Source organism: Colias philodice, chromosome 11 (genome assembly GCF_061535455.1).
Source record: "Colias philodice isolate Cphi_HAF_F1 chromosome 11, ilColPhil1 Martin Lab GWU primary, whole genome shotgun sequence".
Taxonomy (NCBI): Eukaryota; Metazoa; Arthropoda; class Insecta; order Lepidoptera; family Pieridae; genus Colias; species Colias philodice.
The window spans coordinates 11,243,701-11,265,097 of NC_143096.1; the positions used below are offsets into that span (position 1 = coordinate 11,243,701).

General features: G+C 32.3%; 1 long non-coding RNA gene across 4 annotated transcripts; it reads right to left on the minus strand.

Annotated features, from left to right (window-relative positions):
- Positions 1–2,356: 2,356 nt before the first annotated feature.
- Positions 2,357–20,480, minus strand: LOC149484887 (uncharacterized). Of its 4 annotated transcripts, XR_016316324.1 has the most exons (6): positions 20,412–20,434; positions 20,039–20,137; positions 3,834–3,895; positions 3,466–3,617; positions 3,037–3,180; positions 2,357–2,623 (listed from the first exon to the last, which is right to left on the minus strand). It is a non-coding gene; the product is annotated as an uncharacterized LOC149484887 (long non-coding RNA). The 4 variants fall into 4 exon arrangements; XR_016316323.1 differs by having other exon boundaries at positions 3,037–3,617; positions 20,412–20,480; XR_016316326.1 differs by lacking the exons at positions 20,039–20,137; positions 20,412–20,434 and adding an exon at positions 19,520–19,536 and having other exon boundaries at positions 3,037–3,617.
- Positions 20,481–21,397: the final 917 nt, after the last annotated feature.

Sequence of the window (21,397 nt, forward strand, 5' to 3'; positions counted from 1 at the left end):
CTATGTACTACCCTATTTTTCTTATTTAATTAAAAGTATAAAAAAGCGAAATATAAGAAAAAATAAATAAATCAATGTTCAGTTTTCGAGCAGCCTAGTCTTTAAATATATTAAACATTATAATACAAAATTTAAACATCACTAATTTCTCTTTCAGTTTTGAAACGACTTCGATAATATAGAAAGTGATTGTTTTTAACAGAAGCAATAATGAAAATAGAAGATTGAAATTATTTAATGAAAAAGTGATCTCGGCAGAACGTGTTTTTAAAAGATACAATACAAAATTAGTTACCTAAATAATGTGTTTTAATTTCATTGAACATATTCATATACCTACAAATAATGATTACCTCTTGTCTTGTTTAAAAACTAACAAAAAACTGAATTATATAAACAAGTAGGTACTCCTGTGGAGTGTAGCTGATATTAAAATTAAATGTTAAGTAGGTAGGTAGATCGTTATGTAAAACCTCGAAATAATAGTTTGTTATCGTTATTTTTTCTTATCTAGTTACATTAAATTGACTTTGTTTATTTTTAATTGAAGTTGTATTCTCAATATTTCTAGTCCCTTAGGTATTTTAGTAATTTAGCTGCAAGCCAATAATTTAAATAGTAGTTAGGACCATTAATATTACTTAGTTAGTTAAAATTCTTAAAATTTTCATTTGTCAATATCATTCATCAGTGTTATATTGTAGGGTAAAAGTGGGATAGATGCCCCACTTTTTGAAATAGCCTCATAATTTAAAAAACATGAATCTTATACGAACACTTTGTATGAATATAGCTAGGTTAATTATCTGTTTTGAATTACTATATATATTTTTAATCCTATCATTTATAGATAATGTGTAATAAATATTTTTGTAGAACACCTTTTTTGAGGATAGATGCCTACCTAGTTGGATAGTTGCCCCACCATGAAAATACTAAGGAGGATAGATGCCTGCAGAGTGGGATAGATGCCTGACATACTCTATAAACGCGAAATCTAATAAAATTAATATGATAAACCAGCAAATGTCAAGTTCACATAGTTGTTCTGTTGTCCAAGAATATACTTGCGCTCGCACTCCTTCTTTTCTTTTGTATTTTCGTGGCGTGGTTCTCCTACAATCAGTATAAGGGCAGATCATTAATAAGTAAGTAAACATAACAAAAAAAAAGCAAATTAAACGAGTAAAATCGGTTAACATAGAGAAAACCTCTGACGCATTCAGGTAAAAATATAAACAGTACCTGTGATTATCGATACTAACATGTACATATGTATTGAGGGATAGATGCCCTTAGAGGCCCCTAAGGGCATCTATCCCTCGAAAAAAAAGGGGCAACTATCCTTTTTGATAAGGATAGCTGCCCCAGTAGTTTTTTTATTAAATAAAAACAAAAGAGCCACTATTTTCACTTAGATTTGTACTTAATAAACCAGTGTATAGACATAATAAGAAATATAGTGAAATTTATTAATACTTATAAAGTTATGCAAAGGCAAATATCAACCTTTTTAAATTTTAACGTGTTCGTGAAGTTCGCCGCCGATATTATAACACGCACTAGCGAAACACGTCTTCACCAAACAACAGCTCATGCGTACACGAGGTGCGGGGTGATAGGAGCTCCTATTTAAATCATTAATTCGTAGTCAGGACTCTGGGAAGTGAGGTTTTTTGAAAATGGGGCATCTATCCTAGTGCGGCATCTATCCCACTTTTACCCTATGTTCTATCATTTATCAGTGTTTTTTAATTCTATCATTTTATAATCCTCGTAGTGCCTTTTTTAATAATTTATGTACATACTGAATTAGGTGTTAGGAAGATATACCGAAGTTTATTATAAAAAAATAAAAATATAGTTATTTATATCAGTTCCATCTGTCGGTTTGCAATGATTAATTTGTTAAGTTCTTCATACACTGTTTATTGAATCGAACATGTGAATAATGATTTTAGTAGTTCATTTCTATGTGTTTCTATGGCATACTTAGATCATTAAGTAAATGGCATAAGAAAAAGCTAATTTTAAGTAGGTAATAAGTACTAAACATTGTCTTGTGTAGTAGATGATAGGCAATTTATCTAATCAAAACTTTAATTATTTCAATAATAAAACAGCTATCTTCATAGATTATTTACATATTATATCAAAATATAGTTTCATAAAATCAATAATAATAATTATTTTTGAATTGCGAATAAAACAACAATAATTGAAACTAAAATGGTTTTATTAACATGACTATATTATTCAACTAATGGTAACAGTAATACATTTTTTCATACAATTTAAATAAAATCTATACATAAAAAAAACGTAGGAAAATACACTTGAATATTTTTTGGGTGCGATTTACAAAATAATAATCGAAGCAAAAAATATGCTACCCCGGGCTAGACGTAAACAGTAGTGCATGGATAAACTTAAAATTTTGAATAAATATTATAAAAACAGGTCGGATCAACATATTAAAGGCTAAACATATAATATAACATCTTGCTAAGACCAATAAGGAGCGTAACAATGCGGATAAAGCCACGGAGCACGATGGTGGTCTGTTTCGTGCTTTCACGTGTTTCTTCTTAGTGACGCTGCTTTGAGCACCTGGCGCGTCTGGCTGAAATTGTTTAAAATATGAATACATATTTTTGTTATCCTTTTTCACATGCATGAGTATGAGTATCAATCAAAAATCAAGAATAGTCCATAATAAAGATTAGATTGAAATTCAATTTATGAATAGATATATATATATATATATATGAATTCTTGAAAGTCACAACTTTGGTTTTTAACAGCGATGTTTATTATAAAACTTATTGTTTGTGACGAGAGTTTTATAGTTAGAAATTAAAGATTTTAATGTATTTTAACAACAAATATAGTTAATAGTATAAATTTATAAAAAAATATATTTTGTTCTAATAGTAACAGAGGTTGCATTGAGGAAACTATTTTTGATCAATAGGTACTTTATGTAGTTTGATCGTTTCATAAACAAAAATTAGGCCAAAAATATAATTAACATACTTAACTGGTGATTCCATTTTGTACTGATACAAAGCCTGTTTTATATATGTACAATATTTTGACTTCAATTATTCCTTTTATTGGTTGTGTCATTCCTCCTCCTGATGAAACTGTCTTTATGTTATAGAGTAATTTATGGCATTTCTGAAAAAAAAAATCCACATTTAATGAAAACCTTCAATTTGTCAAAACTAAATCAAATAATTGGGACCACCACATTGCAGGCAGCTTTCAAATAAAAAAAAAAGAATTCTCAAAATCGGTTTTCTCAGTGAAAAATTATGATGTAACAACGCGAAAAAGAGAATAAGTCCAATTTCGAAGTCGATTAAAATGTAAATTTAATCATGATGTGTTATTTATTACATTTATGCAGTTTAAATGTTTCACAAACAGGAATTAGGTCAATAAATATATTATGTACTTAACTTGATATTTTTTCTCATCAAAACTTTATATGTAATGTAAAATATTTTGCCCTCAAGTCCTTTTATTGGTAAAATAAGTAGTATCTTTCTTCCTATGGATGAAACTGGTCTTTTATATTTTCCTATTTCTACTGGGAATCAATTGTGGCGTTTCTGAAAAAAAAAAAAAACACATTTATAAAATATTTGATTATCCTCATTTTTTATCACTGGCAATAATTTTAAACGTTTTAATACACTTTTTTTAAATTTATTGAGAGTTTTGCATCCATACTTTTGTTATCTAAACTTAATCAAGATATTATGTTTTTTTAATGCTCCTTTTTAGACAAACAGGGAATTATGCCAAACAAATATAATATACTTAACTTGTGATTTAATGTTGTCATATTAAACCTATTCTTTTGTGTTGTTTGTCCGTCTTCTGCGATCTGGAAAATATGAAATATATGAAATATTATATAAGTTGTATCATAAATTTAGAAAGATAATAAGAAGATTATAAAAGATAATATAAACCTATGACAAATATCCGCAAAAAGGAACACTGTTTTCAATTTTTTTGACTGGCAGCGAGGTGTTTCACATCATACTGAGCAAATTATATCTGAAACTTTCTGTATTAATGCAAAACTACCACCTCCTCCTTTATCCAGGCTTGGGACTGGCTGCGATGAGGTAGAATAAAATAATCTCATAAAATTTATTCTATTCACCCTCAAACACAGGCGGAGTTACCTAACTACCGTCTAAGTACTCGATATACACTAATTACTACTATTATACTTAACTATAAAAGAAATAAAAAATGTAAAGTGTGTATATGATTGACACGTGTTTAAGTAAAGCGTTATGCGTGTAATAAAATAAAATTAAATAAATATAACCATGATTCTATCAAAAATACATACTTGTATACCTATACACGTAAATAAAATGTATGAATAAAATATCTACATTCTACATCAATAATTTACACGATCTAAATTAATTTACTCTAGTTTACTCTAGTCTATATACCTATAAACTAAACTTAATTGATTTTATGTACACAAAAATATAGTTTGTGTTGTGCATGTAAGTTTATGTTAAAAAACAAAATTGATTGATCTACATAGAAAATTGAAGCATAGCGAGACAAAATATTTAAATATTACTGTAAAATGCGCTCAGCGAATGTAAAAGTACGATATTAGAAGTAATGATGTAGCGCGTTGTACTGTAAATATACGTCGGACGTGATGCAATTTATAAAAATGAAATGATAGCCCTTCGAATATAGAATAACGATGGATCATGAAAGACGATAGCGGGCGCTTTTAGTCCAACGGAAGGAATGGATCCGCGGACGGTACCGGGCCGGTGTCGGGCGGAGCTGCGCGCGAGCGGCCTCGCTTGGCGGCGAGACGTGGCCGGGCCGGCGCGCGCCGCGGCGGGCGCAGGAGCGGCTCTGTCGCAGAGGTGAGTGCGGTGCCCTAAGTCGCTTTGCATTGGCGCTGCGTCGCGCCTGCAGTGATGGCGGTGGCTAGATGTAGACAGTGTCGAAACAATAGAATATTACGATTGATAATGCGGGGCGTTTCTCTCAAGTTATATGTATTAATATTTATATTACATCTCATATTATAATATGTCATAATTGTGCTAACCTAACCAAAATATTTGCGTATTTGAAAAAAAAATGGAAAGATCACGGATACACAAAATAAAAACAATTTTATGTTCCTATAAATAATTGTTATTTAAAATAAATATCAAATTTGATAAATGTTTTTATTTTTATTAAGAATTTCCAACAAAGAAAACATAATTTATAAACTCTTAATACTAAAATAGCTTATCGTATAATAACAATAAGTAGGTATATGTTTCTTTACTTATAGGAAATTACAACAATCATATATTTAAAACGGATAACAATATCATGTTATTTTAATGAAAAAATGAAATACAATTTCTGATGCAGGAAATACAAAAAAACAAATATGTAATAATTTACCAAAGTAGATCCAAAACAAATTTGCAATAATATCGTTTTTACTAATATTACTAATTACTAATTAAAAAACTAATGTTGACTACTATTATTATTATTACATATTTACACTTTATTTATTGTTAATAGTATGGTACTTATCGACATGTTTTATTAAGAATACGCTTGAATACCGCAAGTGAATTGTGAAATATATCAATTTCACGCGACTTTGCTGCAACAACGTTGTACTCATGGGTAAGTCTAACTATTGGGGAATGCTTCCCTAAGTTTGTTCGAAATGGAGGAGTTCTGAGTATAGCGCAGGGATATCGAGGGATCCTGGCGGGGACATTAATACATATTCTGCCCAATAATTCAGAAGAATCAATACTATTATTAATTATTTTATTATTTATATAAGAAAAATATATCTAACATTGTACGTCGAGTTTTTAAGCTCAACATCTTGATATTATCTTCTCTATCTTATTGAGTCTGTCCAGATAACTTGTGCAGGTTTTACCAATTCCAGTTCTGAATGCTAGTCAACGGACCAGTAATTTTTGTAAACGCTCGATCCGATTTATATGCGTTTGATAAGATGGGTTCCAGACTGTACAACAATACTCCAGACGACTACGAACGAAGTTGTTGTAAAGTACAAGCGCTGTTTTAGGATCCTTGAATTCTTTGGAGCACCGTAGGATGAAGCCAAGCGATCGATATGATGCAGCCAATATGTTGTCGTAGTGAGATGTAAAACGTAATTGTTGAGTGAATGTTATCACTATCATGTAAACAAAATTTAAATGGACATGTTTATTAATATTATTTTATTAATATACCGTGGTATATTCACAAAACGAAAGATGTCGTTTACTTTAAAAGTCAAAGCAGTATCATGAAAGGTCGGGAACCTTCAGAGGCTGGGAAATGTTACCCAGGCATTTTTTTTTCTCTTTTTCATATAAATCGCATTTTACTTTTCCAAAAAGCTGGTACATCTCAGTAAAATGAGCATTCTTTCGATTTCTTTTGCTGCAAAGATTTCGTAGTGGGATTATGTTGTAGGCAATAAAAAGACAAAAAAAACAAAACAGAATATCGTTCATTAACTATTAAATAAAAATAATTATATTTTTACATTTAAGTTGTGCTTAAAATTCAGTGATTTAACTTTATTTACCATGGTTATTTCCGAGATACCAAATTAGGCTTATTTTTCCGAAATTAACCGAATAGAAATAATATTTATTAACTATCAAATTATGTGGTAATATAAAATGTGCTAACCCTAAGCTTCTTTTGATGCTGATCAATGTTGTAAAATATAGATCGCTACATTATTAGGTAATTTTGCCCATCATTGTAACTTTTGTTTAAAACAACCTTCAGTGGTAGTTATAATATTTCAAACGTTATTTAATGACATATTATGAGTAAAAGAAACCTGTGTTTTCGCCATCATGCACAAACTATCAACTTGAATTTTCACCATTTTTTTTTTCCCGCGAAATGACACATGATATTCAATGAGTTACAACAAGTTGCTGATTTAAATTAGCGACACACACAATAGGCAGTGTTGACAGACAAATTAACCAACTATTTTACACCAAATACTTTGAATGTTGCCAAAGTATGAAGGTATTTTTGCAATTTAAAAATTGACTTATGAATTGATCTTCGGGCAAAGATATCCTTGGTAAAAAAATCACAATAAGACACTATGCATTTTCGAAGTAATTATGATATTGATTAATTGTTTTTGATAATGTAGTTTTTTTTTTTGCGTTGGAAAATATTCAAGAATATGGTTATCATACTAACAAAAGATGTTTTCAACTCTTAGAGTATTTCATACATTTTACATTGTCTTAATAAAATATTGTAAATAACAAAAACTTATAGGTGATACGTAAACATAAATGTTCTACTTATGTATCTAATAAAAACTAAAATTATATTTTATAGATATATTATATGCATGTGAAAAAAGCAATTGATTGTACTTAGTATAACAATTCTTCAGTTCTCGATTTAGGTTTGGAGTTTGTACGATAACCGTACTTACTACATAGTCACTTTAATTATTTTAAGCAAGCAAGCAATGAAATGTTTCAAATTACAAAATAAATAACCAGTCGACCAGCTGTATTCCAACATTAGGTACATTAAGATAAAATGTATTTTACATAATGATAGTATGTACTTTATATACAATGAGTTCTTAATATTACAGGTTAACGTAGACTTTTTTTAAATTACATACCTATAGGTATAAAGTATAAACTATAACGTATTAAGAAGAATTTAGAGAAGATATAAAGAAGAGAAAGAAGAATAGGCACAGTGGTGTAATTAAATAACACGAAACGAAAAGGGCGAGTTACATAAGAAGGTATAGCGAAAAAATAGAAGAGTTGCCTGATACTTTAATTCAATAAAGTTTCTCTCGAAGAAGAGAAGGCAGAGTAAAAGTAAGGAAGAAAGTTTTTATTTTTGCAATACGAATTACAATATTATAACTTTAATTTATTTTAAAATAACTGTTGACAACGTAACGTGTATGTTAATATATTTTTTTTCATAAGTACATAATAATCGACAACCAACATTTGTTTTAAACTTTAGTTTCATTTAAAACGAGATAAAAGAATAAATTTATACGAATACATTTTTTTATACTTAATTATAAAATAAATCTTGATCTTGCTTGATTGAGGTGATTCAAAATACTGGAATTACTAAATATACGCTATTCACATATATATCGAACTATTCCAGCATACTTCAATACTGAATACAGTCAAGTATTTTTATGTAAATTAAAATTCATTAACTCCACTCGCTTGCAGGATCCGTGCGATCAACCCCACCGGGTGAGACCCTTTTGGGAAGCCCAGCGAGTGCGATCAGCAACCGGATAGAATTCATGTTCTTGTTTGGATGTCGTTTCAGAAAATATTATCATACAAATCAATCATAAAAGCATAGCCTTCAGTGTTGTATTTGATGTTGTTAATATTAGGATTTTAGTTTCATGTTCGTTCGGTTATAATTTGCACTTCAGTTTAGTTCCAAAACTTTGTGACCTCACATACGACGGCAACTGGATCATAATGCCATTTTTTTTAATTACATAATATATTATATTTACCGTGAACTTTCACTGTGATAGTCAATTTTCTTATGTTTTGATTACAATGGCTTTTATCAAGGATTTTGTCCACTTACGACGTTTCCTTTGGTGAACAGAAAATTTCTTTTGTCAGCTTCGAGACATTTTTGGAGTGAGAAAAAGTCATCATGTCACTCATGTTTGTTTGGCTATTGCGTCTGACCAATGTTTTCATTGCTTTCTATAATAGTAAAATGGCTATTTTAATTAGATAACGTATGTAATTCCAGTATTTGTTTCTTGTTTCGTTGATGCGGCAAATATATTCTTGATGTTCTATCATTATTATTTTTCGTTTTTTTTTGTTCTTTTTTGTGTTTTTTTTTTTTGTCTTTTTTGTATACTTTTTTTTCTGATTTTTTTTTGTTTTTGTTCTTTTTTGTGTGTGTTTTTTTTGTATATTTCTTTTTTCTGATATTTTTTATGTATTTTTTTTGGTAGCTATTAAACAATTTGCCGTTTTAAATAGAATCCTTAAAAATACATTTTAATTTATGCAAATTAAAGACATACGAAATAATCTAAGAAGTGAAACTGCCACCCTTTATTTTATTTACGTTAGTAACAAACGCTTGAATTTATTCGATGTGATGAATAACCATATTCTTGTTAAAATATTTTTTATATAAAATACTCGTAAATGCATATGCATGCTTTGCGCAGGTGTGATTATTATAATATATAATCTGTAATCAAAGTTTCAATTTATGAGGATTCGGGTATAATTTACAATTTAAGTACTGAAAATGTTGTATATTATTATACCCAATCATAAGCTTTGCTTTGAATAGAAAAGAGGAGACAAGATGTACCTCTTATGTTTTATGGTGCTAAGTTTATATTTCGATACTTATAATAAAATAATGTTGATGATTGTTCCTTTATCTCCTCAAGAAGCATAGGGCTTCAGTATATAGTTCATTCAGTAGATAAATAATAAATTAATACTAATAAAATATTCATAGATAAATTAATAAAGTAGTTGGGTACTGAAAATGTGATGATTGGCGTACAATGGGTCATCAGCTTTGCTTTGAAGAACACTTCAAGCAAAGAGAGACAAGATGTGCTACCAATGCTTTATGGTATCGAGTTTGTATTTTGATAAATAATAAATTAATACTAAAAAAAATATTCATAGGTAAATTAATATAGTGGTTGGGTACTGAAAATGTGATGATTGGCGTACAATGGGTCATCAGCTTTGCTTTGAAGAACACTTCAAGCAAAGAGAGACGAGATGTGATACCAATGCTTTATGGCATCGAGTTTGTAGTTTGATATATAATAATACGAATAAAATATTCATAGATAAATTAATAAAGTGATTGGGTACTGAAAATGTGATGATTGGCGTACAATGGGTCATCAGCTTTGCTTTGAAGAACACTTCAAGCAAAGAGAGACAAGATGTGCTACCAATGCTTTATGGCATCGAGTTTGTATTTTGATAAATAATAATACTAATAAAATATTCATAGATAAATTAATAAAGTGATTGGGTACTGAAAATGTGATGATTGGCGTACAATGGGTCATCAGCTTTGCTTTGAAGAACACTTCAAGCAAAGAGAGACAAGATGTGCTACCAATGCTTTATGGTATCGAGTTTGTATTTTGATAAATAATAAATTAATACTAAAAAAAATATTCATAGGTAAATTAATATAGTGGTTGGGTACTGAAAATGTGATGATTGGCGTACAATGGGTCATCAGCTTTGCTTTGAAGAACACTTCAAGCAAAGAGAGACGAGATGTGATACCAATGCTTTATGGCATCGAGTTTTATTTTGATAAATAATAATACTAATAAAATATTCATAGATAAATTAATAAAGTGATTGGGTACTGAAAATGTGATGATTGGCGTACAATGGATCATCAGCTTTGCTTTGAAGAACACTTCAAGCAAAGAGAGACGAGATGTGCTACCAATGCTTTATGGCATCGAGATTGTATTTTGATAAATAATAATACTAAAAAAATATTCATAGGTAAATTAATATAGTGGTTGGGTACTGAAAATTTGATCATTGGCGTACAATGGGTCATCAGCTTTGCTTTGAAGAACACTTCATGCAAATTTTTAAATTGTTAAAATACCTTCATACTTTGGCAACATTCAAAGTATTTGGTGTAAAATAGTTGGTTAATTTGTCTGTCAACACTGCCTAGTGTGTGTGTCGCTAATTTAAATCAGCAACTTGTTGTAACTCATTGAATATCATGTGTCATTTCGCGGAAAAAAAAAATGGTGAAAATTCAAGTTGATAGTTTGTGCATGATGGCGAAAACACAGGTTTCTTTTACTCATAATATGTCATTAAATAACGTTTGAAATATTATAACTACCACTGAAGGTTGTTTTAAACAAAAGTTACAATGATGGGCAAAATTACCTAATAATGTAGCGATCTATATTTTACAACATTGCTCAGCATCAAAAGAAGCTTAGGGTTAGCACATTTTATATTACCACATAATTTGATAGTTAATAAATATTATTTCTATTCGGTTAATTTCGGAAAAATAAGCCTAATTTGGTATCTCGGAAATAACCATGGTAAATAAAGTTAAATCACTGAATTTAAAGCACAACTTAAATGTAAAAATATGATTATTTTTATTTAATAGTCAATGAACAATATTCTGTTTTGCTTTTTTTGTCTTTTTATTGCCTACAACATAATCCCACTACGAAATCTTTGCAGCAACAGAAATCGAAAGAAAACTCATTTTACTGAGATGTACCAGCTTTTTGGAAAAGTAAAATGCGATTTATATGAAAAAGAAAAAAAAATGCCTGGGTAACATTTCCCAGCATCTGAAGGTTCCCGACCTTTCATGATACTGCTTTGACTTTTAAAGTAAACGACATCTTTCGTTTTGTGAATATTTCTCGGTATATTAATAAAATAATATTAATAATCATATCCATTTAAATTTTGTTTACATGATAGTGATAACATTCACTCAACATTTATCAAATTTGATACTTAGAATAAATAACAATTATTTATAGGAACATAAAATTGTTTTTATTTTGTGTATCCGTGATCTGTCCATTTTTTTTCAAATACGCAAATATTTTGGTTAGGTTAGCACAATTATGACATATTATATGAGATGTAATATAAATATTAATACATACAACTTGAGAGAAACGCCCCGCATTATCAATCGTAATATTCTATTGTTTCGACACTGTCTACATCTAGTCACCGCCATCACTGCAGGCGCGACGCAGCGCCAATGCAAAGCGACTTAGGGCACCGCACTCACCTCTGCGACAGAGTCGCTCCTGCGCCTCCCACGGCCGGCCGCCGGCTCCGGAACTCACGACCTACCGCCTTGCAGAGGACTCTCGACACGCATTTCCACCTGTCACCGAGCCGATAAGGTCCATTCAAATCCATTTAAATTCCTATGAACCAAGCAGCTGCTATGACTTTACATATCCATTATAACATTATTATATATAAGAAAAGTTCAGTCAATTTTATAAATTACTGTCACCGCCACTGACATATAAATACTCGACAATGCGCATACAACCTTAAAACCAATAACAAACTTATACATTCGCTCTCGCATTTTACTTTAATACAAATAATTTGTTACACAGTGTTTCAACTTTAACGTAGAATCAATTCGTTTTTTAATGTTAGCGTCGTGATGATAAGAGTTCATAAAAAAATACGCACAATGTAAACGTTGGCAACATGATTTGATTTTAATAATTGATTTCTGATATAGAACGGAGGTGAACAATTTCATTCCAGGAAGCCGAGTGTGTAATGCTTGCAAGTGTAACTCGTCAATCTACCAAGCAAAGTGAATAGTGTAATGCATGGTGGGAAATCCCTAAAGTAACTGTGGAATGACGACGTTATTTACGTAAGGTTTACCGTTGATTAATTTTTCCCTATGTACAAGAAGCATTAAATCGTTCCTATCCCGTACGCGACCTAATGCCACGTACAACTGTCCGTGACTAAATACGTCCGATCTTAAATCTATGCCGACCCTATTAATAGTTTGACCTTGACTCTTATGAATGGTCATTGCATAACACACCTGAAGGGGAAATTGCAATCGACACATTTCTATTGGACTATTATGATCAATGGGGGCTTTAAACATGATTCGCGGTATAAAAAACAATTCGGCTATTCCCGGTTTGCGAACTGTTATTAATCGAGGTGAAGTCGCTACGATTATAACTTTTGTACCATTAACTAAATGATCTGAAAAACTAAGGTTACGAATTATTATACAAATACATCCTACTTTTAAAGTGAGATCGTGTTCTGGTATACCTTTAGGGTGCATACTATTCAACACGTCTACGCCTAAATACAATTCGTCAGTGTCATCCGTAGCCGTTTTATCTACTGAATAGAAATGTAAAAGGTCGCCTGGCAAACGGTCTAATACAGTCCTATTTATTTCTCTAATATTTGAATTGTGAGTGGAAAGAATGGCCCTACCTATACAAACTTCTGGCTCGTTTTCTAAAAGGAAATCCGAAAAAACAAAATTAATTAACTCATTTAAATCAGTAGTAAATGATAAAAGTGAAAGGTCTATTAAATTTTGACAAGATCTACCGACCTTTACCGAATGTAAAGGCAAATTATTTGAACCTATTTGAAGTAAAAAATCGGAAAAAACACTATCTTCACTACACCTCTGAGGTGTAGTTAGTGAAAACGTCTTTAAACTCTGCCATAAGGGCGATGATTTAACTGACGCATTAAATATATCAGAATGACACTTGGCGTTCGTAACTACGGGCGGAATCTGACGAAAATCTCCGGCAAAAATGATAACCTTTCCCCCGAAACTTTTATTAGACTTTGTCAAGTCTTGCAAAGACCTATCTAACAAATGAATGAGGTACTTGTGTACCATCGGCGCTTCGTCGTAAATGATTAAATCGGAGTGTAGTATGAGTTCAGCTCTCTGGGTTCCGTTTGTTACATACCAATAGCCTAAATCGTCAATAGCGCTTAACGGATACTTAAACATACTGTGCGCAGTCATACCGCCCTCATAGTTCTGCGCGGCAATACCTGAACTCGCTGTGCATAAAACTACACCGTTGAGTACGCCCCTCACGTACGCTGCTATCGTATTTAATAGCAACGTTTTACCAGTGCCTGCCGGACCGTCTATATAAATAGCACTTTCGTTACTATTGCGAAAACCGTGATCAGTGAGCAAATTTTGCACATATTCGAACACTTGCCGCTGGTCATGAGACAGCTTGGGCGTCCAAACATCCACAAATTCGCGTAACCCGTCTGCATCGTGTAGAGCCTTCTCACGACCTAGTTCGGTGGTGTCATCGTGCGCGTCAGGCAAACCTTGCTCTAACAAACACGAACCATGTTTTCGCAATAGACGGTCAATTTGAACCAAGGCCTGGGTGTACGCTCTATCCGGATCGTTATTTACGCGGTTAAGTATATCTTCAGCTAGCTCATTTTTAAATTTTTCCCACAGTGTCGCTACTGCTACCCCGTTAACAGCCAATAATACGAAAAAGTTACGCAGGCGTGGTCCGGTCAAAAAACATGAAGCTTCCTGCATAGCTATCTCGTATTCGGCTTCATCGTTGGCGATACCAACGGCTTTAGCGGCCTCCTGGAATGTGTTACAATTTGGACCACCCAAGTTATAAAGATCCCTGTAACTACGGCAGGGGTGTAAAGCTAACAGTAATCTTAAATAAAATTGTTCACCTCTGTTGGGCGCGACCCAAAATAAACGCGTCACTATTTCTCCCCTCTGTCTTTTCGTCAAAAATTTGCCGTTGGTCATATTATAAATGGTTGTATTTTTTGTTGAGGGGCGGCTGGAATGAACGATATACCTCTCGTAAAAATCTAAATATGTTAAACTATCGAATTCTTCACCGAGGGGACGATTAAAATACGTGACGAGATCCGAATCCGAATTCTGAACTGCACGCGCTTCATTTCCCGCCTTAAAAAAAATTGATTGATGATTTTCTAAATGCACGTCTAACATCTTTACAGTAGGCTCACGTCCCGTGACGTCAAACTCAAAAACTCTCCAAGCAGCCTCACCAGAACCGATGTATCGTTTTGTGACGTACTGTTCTATTTCGTTATTTTTTAGTTCATCTGGAACAATGGCGACTCGAGCCTCGTCTGGACCTTTGGTCATATATTTAAAGAGATATTTAATGACTGTTCGAGTGGACACTGATTCTAAATTTAAATGGCAATCATATCTAAGAAGAAGTGCAGCGTTGTATGGTACTATCCACAAATCACTAATTTCTACATCCCTCCCTCTGTATTTAATAGTGGCTGTATTCTTACTGTTACGCTTTAAGTTAATAAACCCTTTATCATTACAATATGTGACTTCTGTCTCTGGTTTTGGGAAATAGCTTGTACATTTTTTTTTTTCACTATCCCAACATTTTAAATCTGTCCTATGCGGCGGACCGCATGGACCATGTACCATGTAATCTAAAACAGCTTTTCTTAATTTTCCATCAACTTCTGAAGCGTCAGGAATATCTGCTCTAATAAATTTATCCACATCAGTACCGTGAACGGGGCCACCACCCTCGACTGCAAAACAGATATGAGCGTGTGGTAATCCCCGTTTTTGGAACTCTATTACATATAAAATATAAACAATTTTACCAAACCAAACCCCTGTGCGTAGATCCCTCAAAAGTTGTTGCAATTTAATGTTAAAAACTCTAGCACAAATTGATGGCGTATTATGATGACCTGTTGTTGAATTTTGTATTTCAGGCCATTTGGGATTGCAAGTTAAAGTTAAAAGAAAAGATGGCAATCCTAATCTGTTAACTACTGCCATAGCATCCATATACTTTTGCTTCATATATCTAGGCCCCCCCGTGTAACTACTTGGCAAATAGACTCTACCAGGCACAACCCCACCCTCTCCTCGAATAGTCTCATCTACACTTATCTGCTGTAAAACTGACTCTACTTCTCTTAATGGAGCGGAACGGAGAGCATTATCCGTGTTACCTTTTTGGATGTTATACAGGTAACGAAGTCTTTCTTCTAAAATCCTACATTGCATATCAACTAACCACTCTTCAGACAAACGATTAAAATCGTTGAAACGGGGTTCGCTCAGAAGGAGACATCTTACATATTTGTTCTGGGTTAGTTTTGCTCCATTATTGTCCGTTTTGTTAGGAAACCATCCAGGGTTACCGTGCGGATACAATAATGGATATTGAAAAGTTTCATATAGGGGGTGCATTATATCTACTGTGTGAGGCTTTTTGTCTCCAATTTTCCAGATTGCAATGGCGCGAGGAATGTAACGTTCCTGCTCATTGCTTATAATGGCAGCAATCTCGTTGCCTAAAGGCATATCACCGAGAATGTTGCCATGTGTGCGTCGTGTGGTGTGCTCAAAAATGAGGTGTGCGTGGTCGGATGGTTCTTGGCTCAGCCGCTTGAAGCACTCTATATAAGGGTTGTGATTATGCAAGAAATTTGTAATCGATCGAATGACAGTTAAATCTAAATTTAAATTTGTAGCGAGGCTCTCTCGCTCACTGTTATCATAGATGTAAAGTCCAGCCGGGTTAGTAGTTTCTGAGTACGCAAGATCGAAAACTCTGTGATAAACCCTCCCTTGAATTTTTAAAAATGATACCCCCGTTGTCGGATGTTGAAATCCGTGTGAAACGCCTAAAGCACTAAAAGCAAATAAATTATTATAAGCCCTAGGCTTATGCAAAAAAGAAGGAAAGCTATAAAATGGTTCATTTAAAGGCGGGAAATTTTGAACGTTATAAGCGCCAGCCCCACAGCACCACTTGATACGATTCTTTTCCTCAAAGAACAATCTAGCATTACAGTGCCTACACAAAAACGCTTCCCTATCTAATAATGAAATGTTTTTAAAACTAAACAATTTGACGATAGTTAAGCCGTCGCCACTCTTTGTACCTATTAAATTGTTTGAATTCCGTAATTCAACGTCTAGATTTCGATTAATTTTATTGTACTTATCTACCGCTTGCCTATTAACTTCTGGATTACTTTGACTAAACTTCTGACTGGCCTGCCTATGAACCTCGGGATTGATCTCGTTATACTTCTGAACTGCCTGCCTATTAACCTCGGGATGATTTTTATTATATTTTATGACCGCTTTTAAATGAGAATCTGCATCTATAGATCGCCTACCTGGTCGTCCCCTCTTACGTCCTACTTCTACTGATTTTACTGATGAACTATCCGAATCTTCGTTTATATTGTTTTGTTTGTGTGCTTTAGATTTATTATATTTAACCGGTCTACCGCGTTTTTTAGTATTTTTACCTACAATCCTAACGTCGGGTAATTTTGTTATGCAGACAACGGGTGTCAGTGTTGTTAATTTAGGGTCGCGAATATTTTGAATTAAAACTTTTGGTTTTAGGGAATTTAATTTAGGGTCATATTTTGGGGGTATACCTTTATTAACTAAAACTATCGGTTTTAAATTAGACAATTTAGGGTCGTCTACAATAACTAATTGGTCGTCTACATTAACTAATTGGTTGTCTACACTAACTAATTCATTAATAATATTTACACTATGAAAATTATTTAAAATTATTTTATGAATTTGATATTGACTACCAAACGCCGGATTCCAAAACAAAAACTTTGCAAGAGTATCTAAATTGTTGCACTGAAAGAGACGTGCGGCTCCTACCGAATGCGAGTTATGGACGTATTTATTATTCGCGTCTACTTTATGGCTATTAAAAATAAAATATGAATTATTTGACCTCCAAAAAGATATCGTATTATTAGCGCCGGTGAAAAGGTAGCTATGTGTGGAGTCGTTATGTGCAGTGTGAAATATTTTATTTTTTAGGATTAATTTTAATTGTAAAGTGTAAGTGGCTATGTCGCTGTCACATGTGGGAAACAGTCCGTTGTCGATCCAACTATCGTTGTCTGCCATCGATTTAATATTAGCCAAATAGGTCCCTACACGTATATCAGAAGGCAATTCTTCAGGATATAAATGAGGATGATTATGCGCAACCCCAAGTGGTCTTACTTGAATGTATAACATGTCACCAAATTCTAAAATAGTGTCAATATTTTCCTGAGAAAATACGGCTCTATTTAGAATAGAAGAGTAAACAGCCGCGCATGTTGCCATCGCGACACATTGTGCGTTGTTACCCTTAAACCGGGGATCGGCTTGATGCGTTGACCCTTTAATAATAATTTGACCGATTAAAATAATAATAAAAACAGAATGAGATTTTATCAGGTCAGAAGTAACATAATATTTATATAATGCCGCACAATTTATTTATAATTTGTTAAGCAAATTGAAATGTCCCAAACAAAGAATAATGCGTTGTAGGTACCTATGATTATAAAATACAAATCCGTATGAAATATGTTAAAGAAAGTATCCCTAGTGAAATCACTACTTCATTTCTAAAATTTCGTAACACAAAAATATTAAATCGATTAGATATGGGTTGAGAATGAGATCCAAGATGAAAAAGGAGTCGAAACTACTCTAAAAAAAATACTAAGCTCGTTACGAAATACGAATAGAAAATGTGGCGTCATTCTACCTTACCCCGCAATCTATAAAAAAAATATTCGTGACGATCTACGTTTCAGTATAATATTATACTCGTATAATCAAACATATCTAGAATTATTTATCATGTTAATTTTAATCCTATCAAAACTATGTACTTACGTAATATGATGGAATGTTATTATTTTATGGAAATAGTTTACATACTGTTATTGGCAATTATTAAATCATGTATAGGTATACATATAACTTATATATTTGTAATATCAAATTAAAATTAATCTCATTACCTATCAAGTAAAATTCTAGACTCTAGTAGGTATATGATACAACTCAGTCGTCCTTCCGTCTCCTATGTAATTCTAAAACCTGGTTTATAAATCTCGCTTTAATGTTGAAAGTAAGTACCTACCTACATCACTATCACTACATAGTATTAAACAAAGTCGCTTTCTCTGTCCCTATTTCCTTATGTCCCTTTGTATGCTTAAATCTTTGAAACTACGCAACGGATTTTGATGCGGTTTTTTTTTATAGGTAGATAAGAGTGATTTAAGAGGAAGGTTTATGTGTATAATAACATCCATTAAATAGTGGAGAAGTACTGTTATTTTTGAGGTTTCTAATGTGATGTCGCAAATAATTTTATCAAACGCATTTTTTCCGCTTAACCCATTGACCACCGTAAGCCCCGATCGGGGCGCGACACAATAGATTTTCTATTGTGTCTGTGATTCCGAGGACTGATGGATTAAATTGCAAACGCAGGCTGAACCCTACGAGTTTTATCAAAATAATATACTAAGTATTGTAAACATTGAAAAGGTCTATAGAAAAGTCCGTGATGGTTATATATAATATGTATATTATGTCTATCTCTTATGGATAACCCACAATAACTTTTTTCTGACATTTACTTACTTATTCAATTAATTAACTTCGCTACATAATGTGAAGAATGTGAATAATTAATTGAAATTAAACCGAAAATATCAATACTTTATCTATACCCACAGATAAGTTAAAAATAAATAAATATAAAATAAAATATATAATATACGTTCAATTACATACAAATTTTTAAAGCGGTGGACCAATTTTAACTACTCACTGGCAGAAAGCTTTCATTGAAAAGAAAATAGGTAGGTATGTATCCTTATAACATACGTTAAAAATTAAAATACAGAACATTGATATACCTAACATGTGTTTGAATGATCAGAGACAATTTCATGATTTATAATAATTAATAATATTTTTACTTTTTAAGGATATTTACAATTTTTAATGAATTAAGTACCTAATATCTAATTTATTTTTATAATAAATATATCTATCACACAAAATGGCGACCGACGCCGTCCGCGGCGCGCGGCGCGCCCGCTCGTCGCGCGCGTTGCCGGTTCGTGATTCCCGCGCATTTCGATTTAAGTACAACAAATTAGGAAAAAAATATATTACCGACTTATTACCTACTACATTTATACTTATTATTATATATTTTAAAATACTATCTTCTATTCTATTTTATGTTAAAGAAAATGACTTTATTCTGTAACCTATAAGGTAAGTACATAGACACACATGACAACAACGGTAATTACGTAGGTATTAAGATGTTAAACATCAGATACCAATTTTATAAAAAAAATCTTTGTTATTAAGCATTAAAAGTAGGTAAGTATCAACTTATTCAGAACATTTCAATTTGCACAAAAAAAGATAAAAGTGATTGATTACCTACCTAACAGAGCCTTATGAAAATATATATGTAGGCATATTAATTGACTTTAAACCTAATAAATTGAATAAAGCTTACCGGTAGCGATGCACGCCATAGCCGCTGCGTTGCCGCCATTGTTGCTAGATGATGCTTGGAACATGTTGAGGCACGAAGTCACGTAGAATCTCGAAGTTACTGAAAACGATAAATGACTATTTAAAAAAACAAAGCATTAAAAATCAGACATCACTTGTTTTTATTAAACCATTGAAAAAAACAAAAGAATAAATCGTCATGAATTGAAATGAAGTCTTTTTATATTTTATAATAATTACCTAAAGTAACAAATTTAATTGTTAGTAAGAAAAATGTATAAAGAAAGACAACAATAAAACTCAAATCATTAATCACTCCAAGTACAATATGAGACCAATAATTAATTAATAATAAAATATGTAAATCGACTTACCCTGTGAACAGACGAAATGTTAATGGAAGAGAATTGGCGCGGGCGCGGGGTCTTTTATTCCGGAAGTAAAAATAATTGCAAACATTACGAAAAAAGTGGGAATAGACAATTTCACAGTTATGTATTTTTTTTTAAATATATTTTAATTAATAAGAAATAGGTATTTAAAATACGTAATCTAATCTAAAAAATATATTAAAATAATAATAAAATAATTTAGAAACAATAATATGTATTTAAATATTAAAATCCAACTGTTAGTAATGCTACGGCCACACTACCGCGATATGCCAATAATTATTGCCACAACTTTAACAACACATAAGTGTAACCACGACTTATGGCCATAATTCTACAATGCCAATCAATATGACAAATGACGGTAGGCAATAGCTCCGGCGGCGGTATTCTTTCGCACATCAAAGAAAATAACCGCGGTAATTATTGCGTATGCGGCCACACTTCCGTTTGTCCAGTGTGCAATATGAGCTCACCGACGACGCACGTATCGACCGACATGGAGTGGTCAAATGAAAAAGCGCTCGATGGCGCTAATTTTTGGAATTCTTGGAATTCTTCTCTTTGGGATACCCGACAGAAGAACTATAAAAATCGCAGTGTACACAATGATGCGTGGCGTCGGATCAAACAAAATTTATCATTTCCAAGTACAATAGATGATTTGAAAAAGAAAAAATCATTTTGAAAAAGAAAGAATCCTTGATGAATTATTACAGAAACCATATCTATTATATTTTAATTATTAACTAATATTTTTTTTGCTGCGGTAAATGCCAATAATTACCGACATATCTAGGTAAACTCTAGTGTAACCACATCAGTTCATGCAGTAATTTAGACGGTAATATAATGCCATAATTATTGCGGTAACAGCCCGGTAGACGATAAGGTAGTGTGGCCGTAGCATAAGGAGTCTAATAATTTATGTTTAATTATTTTCATATTTAATTATTTTTCGAAAATAT